The sequence below is a fragment of the Sminthopsis crassicaudata genome, chromosome 4 (assembly GCF_048593235.1).
Source record: "Sminthopsis crassicaudata isolate SCR6 chromosome 4, ASM4859323v1, whole genome shotgun sequence".
Classification (NCBI taxonomy): Eukaryota; Metazoa; Chordata; class Mammalia; order Dasyuromorphia; family Dasyuridae; genus Sminthopsis; species Sminthopsis crassicaudata.
In genome coordinates this window covers 98,576,270-98,589,296 of record NC_133620.1, presented here as the reverse complement: position 1 = coordinate 98,589,296, position 13,027 = coordinate 98,576,270, and the positions used below count along the sequence as shown (strand labels likewise).

General features: G+C 40.6%; 1 protein-coding gene and 1 long non-coding RNA gene across 3 annotated transcripts in view; one reads left to right on the top strand and one right to left on the bottom strand.

Annotated features, from left to right (window-relative positions):
* Positions 1–13,027, bottom strand: part of ADORA1 (adenosine A1 receptor) — a 113,775-nt gene that overhangs the window by 66,557 nt on the left and 34,191 nt on the right. The window lies entirely within an intron of this gene.
* On the top strand, positions 6,650–10,395 carry LOC141541035 (uncharacterized). Its single transcript, XR_012481636.1, has 3 exons — positions 6,650–6,755; positions 9,736–9,800; positions 9,900–10,395. It is a non-coding gene; the product is annotated as an uncharacterized LOC141541035 (long non-coding RNA).

The window sequence follows — 13,027 nt, the reverse complement described above, 5'->3', positions numbered from 1 at the left end:
TATAGTTCTTTTCAGGAAACTGATTTTTGAATATTTACCAATACATTCTATTTAAAACATGATTGCTCAACCCAAGCATCCACAGTAGCAGCTGAGCAGGGGGCAGTGACTTACAGAGCACGTCCATTTCTTCAGATTGTCTTATGGCTTCAGCAGCTACCACCTATTCTGTGAGGATCTCCCTTCCTTCAGGTTGAAGAAGAGAGCCCATGGCGTACTTTGCTATTCATTTTGCCTTCATAACAGCCTCGAATATGCTTTCTTCTCTCCAAATAGCCTGGTCCATGTCCTTATCATCTTTTGCCTGGACCATTTCCCCCTGTCTCCTAATTCCTCATTCCTGAAAAGCTGCTCCAGATCTAAGAAAATGATGCCCTCTGGCTTTTGGAAAGCGCTGAGCTTCCTAAGCATCGATGGACGGCCCTGGTCAGGGACCCGAGTTCCTGGGGTTTGGGGTCCCCCTGGTGGCTTGATGGAAGAAAGAGAACAGAGAAGTCCATTCTAAAGCACAGCTACCCAACGGCTGGTTTTCCCCAAAGAGAGAGGAAGAGGGGCTCAAATTAGGACATAGGAATGAGGGAAAGGACATGGAAGGCAAGACAAGAGGCCTTTAGCTCCCTAAAAAAACCTCTACCCAGAGCAAAGGAATGAAACCAAGAGTAAAATTAAAGACTGAAATTGGTCCCAAGTTATTTCTTTGAAATTCCAATGAAATATTTCTCATCGCCCACAGATTGAGATTGTTTCAATCACTCTCTGTCTCTAGCCAAGAGGACACTCAACCCAGCAAGGGTCTGTGGTGGTTATTTTTAGACAGATCTCTCTGCTTTAAGGAACTGCTATTCAAAGCTCACCTCACTGTTTTTACCACAACTACATCACACAGCTTCTAACTGTGGTGCACAACACCATATGGGGTCTTGCAACTAAGTGTGGGGGTCACAAAAGCATGATTTATTATCAGTAAATGTTTGATTTGTACACCTATTTTGTATATTTATATACCAGGGTCACATTTCTCAGGCAAAAATCAATTGTGAGTGGAAAAAGTATAAGAAGCCCTGACAGAGAATTTTTAATATACAAATCAGGCTACTGATAATCCATTGATGTTTTCAGTTTTCCCTGTAGTCTCTGTCTGCTTGTGTCCCTGCCCCTTCACTACAGAGGGAGCTCGGGAGGGAGATGGCAGCTGCTCTCTACCTCCACCCCTGCCAAGGGACTGGCACAGCTGCTGACATGGCCCAAATACCTTGGGTTTAGGGAGAGGCAGGGGACAGGTGGATGAAGGAGAGGAGCATAAAAGGGGTACCTTGGGCTAATCCTCTCTTACTGTGCCAATTTATTCATGCTGTTACCCTAGGCCATACAGATCAAGCTATTACCTTTGAATTGTTCCTGCCACGACAAGTTATGTGGAGGCTGAGAATCTCAAGGGACCCAGCCCAAGTCCTTCCCTTTCCCTATATCCCTGTCTTCGGCTCTCTTTCCTTCATGGCCAGCCCACTCCCCATCATTCCTGTGCCTTTCCCCCATGCCACCCAGCTGTTGCTGCCCCCCAAGCTGGGCACTCTGCCCACAGGCTCATGAATTGAACACATTCACACCCTAGTCGGGAGTCTCCACCTGTTCCTCTCAGTCTGAGCTCTCTCTCCAGGCATCAGGGCTGGGCCTGGTCCATCTGCTTTCCTTTATCTAGGGCCAGGTGCAAGGGAGGAAACTTCTCTGAACCCCTACCACACCACCACCACCACCACTACCACCTTCACCTGCCTCCAGAGCATTGCAGAGAGTTTAGGGTTGAATCTGGGGAGAAGCTCAAGAGTTAAGACTGGTCTTTTACAGACCTTCACCCTAACTACTCTACAGAGTAGGTGAGAGCAATCAGGAATATAATAGGGGGTGGGGGGAGATGTGCAGGAGGGAGAAGGAAAACAGCAGAAGAAAGAGTAGGGAATCAAAGAAAAAAGGGAGAAGATCAAGAAAGAGAAGAATCATACATATGGAGCTGTAAAAAAAATACTTGAAATCCTCTCTTTTTATAGCTGAAAGAACTGAAGTTCACAGAATTAAAGGACTTGCCCCAAATCTTATTGGTGGTAAATGGCAAAGCCAGGATTTGAAGCTGAAAGCTCTGATATAAAAGACTATGTCAACCTAGATCAAAATTGGAAAGGATCTTAGAATATTAAATGTTATATGTAATCTCCTACTTCCGAAAGTACTGATTGTCAGGGTCATACATACCAACCTTCCCCAGATAGACATGAAGACTAGCTGATGTTAAGGTGCCAAACAGCCTTTCTTTATTGGTAATCTCAGCAGGGATTAGCAGGAAGCAAGAGCAAGTGTATGTATGTATGACTCTGCATCTCTCTGTATCCCTGAATCTCTCTGCATCTCTGAATCTCTCTGCATCTCTGAGTCTCTTTGTATCTCTGAATTTCTCTGTATCTCTGCATCTCTCTGTATTTCTGAATTTCTCTGCATCTCTGACTCTCTCTGCATCTCTGAGTCTCTCTGTATCTGAATCTCTGCATTTCTGAATCTCTCTGCATCTCTGACTCTCTCTGCATCTCTGTGTCTTTCTGCATCCCTGAATCTCTCTGCATCTCTGAGTCTCTCTGTATCTCTAAATCTCTCTGTATCTCTGAATCTCTCTGTATCTCTGCATCTCTCTGCATTTCTGACTCTCTCTGCATCTCTGTGTCTTTCTGCATCTCTGGATCTCTCTGCATCTCTGAATCTCTCTACTTCTCTCTGCATTCTTTTTCTGTCTATGGACTCAAAGTTGGTTATTTATATTTACTCTTCTCTGGGATTACCCCGTGCCTAACCCACTCAGCACTGCTTAGGTGGATCCATAGAAGGGAGACACCTGAACTTAGTGCTGCAGCCTAAGAAAAGATCTAGCAAGAGGACACACCCCTCACCATCTTAAGGAAACACCTGTAATAATACACAACCTCCTGCCTCAGAGGCCAAGCCCCCTTCTACCTCCTGGGTCCACCCTACCAGCTGACATGGCATACATGGCAATTCTCAGAAGGAAAGTCCCTAACAGTTATGTTTAACATATATTGGATTACTTGCCATCTAGGAGAGGGAGGGGGGAAGAGGGAGAATTAGGTTTTGCAAGGTTCAGTGGTGAAAAATCATCCTTGCATATGTTTTGAAAATAAAAAGCTTCAATTAAAAAAGGAAAAAAGAATATAAAACATTAGAGCTGAGATTCTAGCCCAAGTTAATTATATTTAATTCAATAATAATTTTATACAATACTTACTACATACAACGTATGCTAGGATTTGTAGATACATAGGCAAAAATGAAATACTCTTTGCCCTTTAGAACCTTACTTTCTATTTGGAGTCTACAATGCATCCATTGATAAATATGAAATATATGAAAATAAATAGAAAGGAACTTGGGGGAATCATATAGGAGAAAGCACCTGTGCTGAGCCTTGAAGAAAGTTAAAGGATTCGAGAGACAGTGGTAAGGCAGAAAATTTTCAGAAATGGAATACAGCTTTGGCAAAGACACAGAGGCAAGGAGATGAAATGATTAATTCTTTAAGCACTCATTTGGCTCAACTGCCTTTCTCACTGTATAGATGAGAAACTGAAGCAAAAAAAAAAAAGCAGGGAAGGAAACTTAATCAAAAGTCAATTTGTTATAATATGGTATTTACTAAGTTTCTGCTACAGTGGTATAAGGCACCTGTGCTAGGTGCTAGGAACACAAAGTTAAAACAAAATGCATGTCCTATCCTAGGAGAGTTTATGGCAGGGGAAGTGGGCAGAGATGATACAAATAGGTAATATTTACATAGTATTTTAAGATTTATAAAGCACTTTACAAATATTTTTTCTCATTTAATACTAGCAGCAACTCTAGAAGATAGGTATTATTATTATTCATATTTTACAAATGAGGAATCTGACGGTGGCTTTCCAGGGTCACGGAGCCAACAAATGAGTCAGATATTCCTGACTCCAAGTTGTGAATTCTATCTATATTGACACCTACCTATTCCTAAATAAATACTCCTGTAAGGAAGGGTGGAAGTAGTTAGAGGGCCAGACTTGGTATAGGAAGACTCAGTCTTCATGAGTTCATATCTGGCTTCATACACTTAACAGTTGTGGGACTGTGGAGCAAATCCCTTAACCCTGTTTGCCTCAGTTTCTTCATTTGTAAAATGGGCTGAAGAAGGAAATAGCAACCATTTCAACATCTCTTCCAAGAAAATCCCCAAAAGGGGGTCAATAAAAAGTCAAACATGCCTGAGCAACAATAAAAGGGTGGAGCTCCATTGATTCTTCCCACTTAGAAGTAATCAAATGAATGTACTTCAGATCTTTTTGTTAGGCAATATTTTTAATTGAATAAATCAACTAGAACTGAGTGTGAAAAGGACCTAAAAATTTTCTTGAATCAAAGTCTTTTCAAGAGAGTCTTGGTCATGCCCGGAAAAGCATGTATGAAAAGGAGAGCTTTCTCAGACTAGATAGAGATTTCAAGGGTCTGGAATCAGAGGGGAAAAAATGGCATGATATGGACTTGAATGTGGGGGAAGGAGGGGAAACCACATACACTTGGAAGTCCAGGGTCAACCATCAAAAGGAGAAAGAGATGCTAGGATTGAGCTACAGCAGAAAAGGGAGGTTTCAAGGAAGATCATCAATCCTATGGGTACTTCAAAACAGAAAGGCTACCAACTGTACCTATCTACTAAACAATTGAAGGATGTCAGAAGGAAAAGGTCTGTTCTTTCCCACAAACTTCCCCTCCCAGTACCTATCTATCGACAGTCAAGTCAACAAATCAAGAAAAATTTTAAAACTTACTCTGTGACCAGTCACTGTGCTAAATGCTGAAAATATACCAAAGGGAGGAGGAACAAAACAGTTCCTTCCCTCAAAAAGTTCACATTCTATTATTGCTCGGTAAGAAATGACCAGCAGGAGGAATACAGAGAGGCTGGGAGAGACTTACATCAACTTATGCTGAGTGAAATGAACAGAACCAGAAGATTGCTGTACACTTCAGTGTTGTATGAAGATGTATTCTGATGGAAGTGGATATCTTCAACATAAAGAAGATCCAACTCACTTCCAGCTGATCAATGATGGACAGAAACAACTACACCCAGAGAAGGAACACTGGGAAGTGAATGTAAACTGTTAGCACTACTGTCTATCTACCCAGGTTACTTATACCTTCGGAATCTAATACTTAACATGCAACAAGAAAATGGTATTTACACACATATATTGTATCTAGGTTATATTGTAACACATGTAAAATATATGGGATTGCCATTAAGGGGAGGGAGTAGAGGGAGGGAGGGGATAATTTGGAAAAATGAATACAAGGGATAATGTTATAAAAAATTACTCATGCATATATAATGTCAAAAAATTTATAAAAATTATTTTAAAAAATTAAAAAAAAAAGTTCACATTCTAATGGGGAGGGGGATTGTAAACAACTGTGGCTAGCCTTAACTAGGGCTACCCTTAAAAAGCAGTAGATCTTTTATAGGAGAAATATAATCTTAGTTTAATATCATCTGATATACTGTAATTCACTTACTAACTTTTTTAGAGTGCTAATTCCCTTTTAGGGTTAGTGCACCAATCAATGGTATAATCCCTTTTTCTCCCCATCTTCTTTTTGGTGTTAGTTTGCTTTCTAAACATTGCAATAGCCAATGCCTATTGAGACCCTAACTCCTTTTTAGGGTTAACCCACCAGTCAACAGTGGAATTCCCCATTTAATGGTATCTTCCTCCTTAATGGCATCTTCCCCCTAGTTAATTGTGAGTTCAGATATTTTAACCCTTATGGATTTAACCCCCTCTTGTAGTGTAATAAAACTTTTACCCCTTGATTTGGAATAGATCTAAGCTTATCAATTCTTTTGAGACAATCCAAGACACTGAACCATAACTCCAACATATTTCTTCAGGTTCCACTGTTATTTGTAGGGAGATTGAATCAACATGCCATTTTGGTGGTTCTGTGGGTGGGTTAGTGATGGAAGAGGATGGTGTAAGAGCCAAAATAAAGGAAAATAAGGATCCAAAAGAGACAGGGTAGAAAGGGTTTTTGGAAGAAGGTGATAGCTAGAGGAAAGGCTGGAACTCAGGGACACTCTGCTCATTGTCTCTCTATTGGGGTTTCACAGAGCAGATGGTTTGGGGATTATTTATAACTCACAACAGGCAAAAATATGAGATTCATGAAATACAAGAAACTTAATGCCAAGAGATGACAATGGTTGGGGCTGAAGTAGAGAATAGAATCCTAATGTGGACTCCTAGAATGCTCAGGCTGGGAGAGAGCTTAAAAAGGTTATCAAGTCCAGTCCCTCATCCAGACAAAGTACTTTTCTAATCATATATTGTACGGTCCGAAGAGGAAGCTAGCATGGAGTAACAAGGAAGTAAAAAGGCCTTAGCGCCTGAGGCACCTGGATGTGACTTCTGTAGCCAGCAGGAACTGCCATGAGTGTGGAAACTCTGGCTGCATTGAGGACGCATCATTAACGGGACACGTCTCCTTCTCTTATTGGCTGTGCATGTGACCTCATAGACCCTATATAACCGGTGGGGAGCAGGAAGTAGAACAGTGCAGGATGTGATCACGCACAATAAAGACTTGTGCTCACAAGCTCCTGTGTCCCGGGGTTCTGTTGAACAATGAATTACTGCAGGGGCCAGAGATGTTTGAAGACGTGGGATAAGGTAAGACTGGCGACCAGTGACCTGGGTGATCACAATATGTCCTGGCTTAACCTTCTCAATTGATTAATCTGAGTTACCCTTAACTCCAAATTATAGAATCTCAGAGTTACAATGGACTTTAGAGATTATTTAGTCCATTCTATACATGAACAGAATTTCATTCTATAAAATCCTTGACAAGTGCTCATCCCCATTTCTCTTAAAAACAGAGTGTTAGAGAATTCTACCTCTTGAGGAAGTCCATTCCATATTTGCGCAGCACAGTATTTCCCTGACAACTACCTCAAGTTCAATGTATATTGGGTAAATTTCCAATCAAAACACAGCTCACAAGCCTTTATTGATGTTTCTTTTTAACGGACCAATCAGGGGACACATTGGTTGAAAGCAAAAGTCATTTAATGAATAGTATAGCAAGCAGACAAGGAAAACCTCCAATCACAGAGGCACATTCTCCCATAGATTCCCATATATCTGGTGGAAAAGGGAACATAAATAGAAAGCATTCATGGCCACAAAATATTATAAGGTCATACCCATGACAACATAGAATCTGTATGTGCATCCATGTGCGTGTATGAACATGTATCAGGACCTGTGGCCAATGAACATGGTCAGGACAATTCATGCTCATAAGACTGCATTCCCACTCAATCCTTTCTTTTGCTCTAATGCTCCCTGCTTGCTTCCCAGAAGAATTATTGATGGTGTCAACCAGTCTGATAATGCTGTAAGGCTCCTAGCTACTGTTGTAGTCTTTGTTGCAAACCTTCTAGTCCATAGTCACCACTGTACTGCCAGATTTGGGTATTACTGATAAGTCTTTCTCCCCTGGGTTCCCACTAGATCCACCTGCTAGTTCTCCATTGAACTGCAGTTATATGTTCCCCTTTCTCTAGAGGAGGTATTTCATCTCTTTTTGCTCATAGCTCCAAGGGCTATTTCTGCTCTTTGTGATTGAGAGCCATGACTCTAAAGACCAAAAAGTCCTTAGGATTAAATCAACTTTTAAAAATTGCTTTTTTCTTGCCTCAGCTACCATGGTTTGGTTTCAGTCTATCCTTTGAGCTAAAATGAGAAATATCTTTTAGGTCCCCTCATGTCCCAAGTCCATAAAAATCACTCAGAATTTTCACCCCACAAGACTGAATGTAAAGGAGTGAGTCTAACAACTTGTTTAACTATTCTGTGAGCAATGAAATCAAATTTGTCAGCAATGAAATCAAAATTTGCAACTACAACTGCCTTCTACTATTAGTCAACCAGGAAGCAGTATTTACTATGTACTGAACACTATACTATGAACTGGGGATACAAAGAAAAACAAAAGCTAGTCTCGGCCTCTGAAGAGTTCCCAATCTTGCTCTTCTTATTGCCCTCTAGGTCTGCTAATCAGAATAAAACTAATCTCTTTTTCGTGTGGCCAGCTCTTCAAATACCTAAAAATAGCCATCTTGTGTCCCCTTTAGTGTCTTCTTATCTAGGTTATCCTAGTTCAAGCCACCATTCCTCATCATGGTCTCTCACCTCCTTACTCTCCTTACTCTCCAATCTGACTTACATATCTATTAGTGAACAATCCATCACTTCTTTGAATTAAAAAGATGCTTACATAATAAACATCTCTTTATCCTTCCATATATTCATCTGAATCATAGAATGCTAAAGTTCTTCAGATGTTTTCAGTCATTTATGACTCTTCATGACCCCATTTGGGGTTTTCTTGACAAAGATACTGAAGTGGTTCCACCTTTTTCTCCAGCTCATTTTACAGATGAGGAAACTGAGGCAAACAGGGTTAAGTAACTTGTTCAGGGTCACACAGCTAGACTGAGGTCAGGTTTGAACTCAGGAAGATGAGTCTTCTTTTTTATTTAAATTTTTTTCCCAGAAGCTGGAGTTAAGTGACTTGCCCAGGGTCACACAGCTAGGAAGCATTAAGTGTCTGAGACCAGATTTGAACTTGGGTCCTCCTGAATTCAAGGCTGGTGCTCTATCCACTGCGCTACTTAGCTGCCCCCGAAGATGAGTCTTCTTGTCTCCAGATCTGACATGCCTGAAATATATTCTCTCCTTACTTCTACTAGTTAGAATCCCTGGGGTTTTTTCTTCAAAGCTCATCTCAGGTGCCACTTCATATCAGAAGTCTTTTCTGAAATTCTAGCAGTTGGGACTTACTCTGTTCTTGATCAAATTATGTCATCTCTACTAGTCAGTGTAAATATTTCATCCCTAGTAAAATGTCAACCCCTTGAGAACAGGAACTGATTTTACTTTTACTTTCATATGTACATACATAGTTTAGCATGCAATGAGGTCCAGTTCATGTCCAGGGGGACTCAGATGACACCTCCACATGGAGGAAGTTAAAAAGATGGTATCTTTCCATGCAAAGGATGCCAAGGAGCTACTTCCAGGAAAATTATGAGGACATGTAATCAAAGTGCCTCGGAGAGACTGTGGGGCATTTATAGACATTCTGTAGCCAGTTCCATCTGGCTAAGCACATGTTAAATAGTGAGACTTTGATGTGATTGTAGTACATCATACCCAGTAACAACCATATTTTAACAATGGTTAACTGTGAAAGATTTAGCTACTCTATCAATACAACGAGTCAAGACAATTCCAAAGGACCCATGATGAAAAATGGCATTCACCTCCAGAGAGAGAGAACTGATTAATACTGAATACAAATTGAAGCATAATTTTTCACTTTCTTTATTTCTTGCCTTCTTTGTAGCATAGCTAATATGGAACCATGTTTTACATGATTTCACATGTATAATTGAGATCATATTGCTTGCCTTCTAAATGGGTGGGAAGGTATTTGAAGAAAGGGAATTTGGAACTCAATTTTTTAAAAATAATGTTATAATTAATTAGTTAATTATAGCAGATTTTTTTGTTTTGTTTTGTTTTGTTTTTTTAAAGATAGTTATTATAGAGACATTCACAAAGACCTATCTCTTTATCCCAGTGTTCTTGGAGGGATCGTAGTGTCCCAGCAAAGGAGTGGAATCTAAAACCTTGTAACATAAAAAGGTAAAAAGGGTTCTTCAGCATCCTATATACTGTTCCAATCTGAGTTCTGCAAATGATACTTCTTCTGCATCCCATAATTCCACAATCCATGTTTTGCAGGCATCTTAGCAAAGGCTCCAAGGGAAATGCTTCAGGACTCTCTCCCCGAAGTACCCCGCCTCATTCAGCTGTAATGCTACATCTGGACAAGAAGTTGATGGAAGGGACTATTAGCTATGTAGGAACTGAGCTGTTTCCAACCTACTCCTCAAGACTCAGAGATCACATATGAACATTATCTGCATTCTGTTGTATTTTTATTTGTTTTGTGAATATTTCCCAATTACTGTAGATTTAATCCAATTCTGGGGCAGTTAAGTGACATAATAGTAAGAGTTCTGATCTTGGAGTCAGGAGGATCTGAGTTAAAATCTCGTTTTGGACTCTTACTAGCTGTATGATTCTATTTGCCTCAGTTTCCTCATCTGTAAAATGAGTTGGAAGGAAATGGTCAACCATTCCAGGATCTCTGTCAGAGGAGATTATGCCCCAGAGACATTAGGGGAAATGCTTGTATATTTGTTTTTGATATACCTTTGAAATAAATTGTTATTCAGTCACATTCAATCCTTCGTTGATCTTATGGACCTCAGTATTCCATGGGATTTGTATTGGAATGGTTTGCCATTTCATTCTCCAGTGGGTAAAGGCAAACAAATGTTAAATGATTCAAGAGACCTGAGTCCCCAACCCAACTCTTCCCCTATTTAATCACTTCCTCTTAGAACTTCAGTTTCCTTTCCTTACAACTTTGGTCAATGGACCCAATGACTGCTAAGGTTTTTGGCAGGCCTGACAGCCTCTCACTCTATCACCCTCTTGAAGTCTCTTAGAAAGTCTTGGGCCCTTCCCTTATACCCAGCTTCTTCCTCCTTGTTCCTCTCCCCCCCAACCCCATCTCCCTTTTGTTTACCAGTGTCTGGGCTTCCGGTGAAAGTCCCTCTCCAATGAGTTGGTGTGAGACATTAAACCAAATGTTTCATTATGGTCCAGGCAGTCGCATCTGCTGCGTTCCTGGCATAGCAAGCAGACTGGGGGAGAAAGGGGGGAGGAACAGCATGTTCCATCCAGCTCTTGTATCCTATTGCCCGTAATTCTCTTCCATCTCTGCTAGCCTGAATTCCCCTCCTAGAATACTGTCCCAACATATGCAGAGCTCAATAGCAGCTTGTGGCTTGTTCTGAAAACAGATAGCTTTGGAGAGAGGGGGCGGATGGGAAAGAAGGCTCCTCTCTAAAGCCCTAGACTACTCCAAGGACCTTCAGGATGCTTCCTAAGCAGCTAGCCTTACCTGGGTCTATTCACCTGTCATGGGAGATGGAGGTCTTATCCCTTAATTCCTCTCCTAAGTCTCTCTAGCCTTTGGCCCAAGACTGACCACCTGAATCCCTTGGCCTCTACCCAGTTTCATTGTTTATTAATTCGATCACCTTTCACCCTTGTCCTAGAACACAAGGGGGTTAAACTGCAAGACAACTAAAGTGCCTTCTAGGGGCAGCTAAATGACACAATGGATAGAGCCCCAGCCCTGGAGTCAGGAGGACCTGAGTTCAAATGTGACCTCAGATATTTAACATTTCTTAGCTATGTGACTCTGGAGAAGTCACTTAGTCCTAATTCTGTTACACACACACACACACACACACACACACACACACACACACACACACAAGCACGACAAATAAAGTGTCTTTTAATTCTAAATCCCATAATTCAGGTGAAGTAGTCCAATGGTAAATGATGATCAGCTCTGAAATCAGAGGAGCAGAGGTCTAGTCTCGTCTCTAATGTTTACCACATGGATAACTAACAACCTCCCTGGGCTCTCATTTCGTTGTAGGTGAAATGAGGGGATTAGATTAGACAGCTTCAGAATCTGTGTTGTGTGATCTTGGGTGAGTAACATTTATATAACATTTTAAGGTTTTCAAAGAACTTTATAAATATCTCCTTTAATCCTCATAACCACCCTGAGTAGAGGTATTATTATTGTTTCTACTTTACAGATAAGGAAACTGAGGCAGAATCGAGAAAGAGCTATCAATGTGTCAATCCTTTCCGTGTCCGGGCCGGGTGAGGTTTCCCGGGTGATTCACATAAGCTGATAAGTGTTTGAGGCTGGACTTAAACTCAGATCTTCCTGATCTGCTTTGCCTTCTCTGAAAAATGAAAGGCATTATAGTAGATCCATGGTGTCAAACTCAAACAGAAATAGGAATAAACAAAAGTAAATCATACAAAAGATATAGGAATATTATCCATAATCTATTGTATTTTTTATTTGTTTTGTAAATATTTCCCAATTTCACTTCGTTTGATCTGATTCTGGAACAGCTAACTTTTGTACAATGGTTAGAGTTCTGATCTTAGAGTCAGGAGGATCTGAGTTCAAATCTTGTTTCAAACACTTGTTAGCTATGTGATCCTGAGTAAGTCATTTAAACGATTTGCCTCCATTTCCTCATCTGCAAAATGATCTGGAGAAGGAAATGGAAAACTACTCCAGCATCTCTGTCAAGAAAAACCCCAAATAGAGGTATGAAGAGTCAGACATGATTGAACAACAACTTCTTTGTTATAAGGGAAGACTCCACCAGAGCAGAGGAGTCAGAAAAAAGTGACAAAGGAATTTGTTTTAATGAAAAGAAAATCAATGTAAAACAAACTGGGATTCACTAAAAGGATAGAATATGATGCCATTAAGACATATGTGTATGAGAAATAGAAAGAAACCTGGAAAGGCCTTTATAAAATAATGGAAATCAGAAGAAGAAAAAGAAGGAGGAGAAGGACTAAGTGCATATAATTCTAATAAGTAATGATAATATTAGAGAATAAATCAATGAGAACGAAAGGTCAAACAATCCTGATGCAAATTTTAAAGGAACAATTGAAAAAAAGAATTGCACTTTCATTGCAGCATTCAGGAGAGGAAGTACCTTCCTCTTCCATGGGCCCTGGCCTTGAGGCAGGCTGCCTTCTGCAGCTCTCACACTTCAGCCCTGATAGGAAACAGCATGATATTGAGACTAGAGCTCCTTGACTTGGAATCAGGGAGACTTGATTTCAAACCCTGCTTCTGATGATGTGTACCACCTGTGTGACCATGGACAAATCACTCATTCCCCCTCTCTGAGACAAGTTTCCTCTTTATCTATAAAATGGGAGTGATGGTAGCTACAATACCT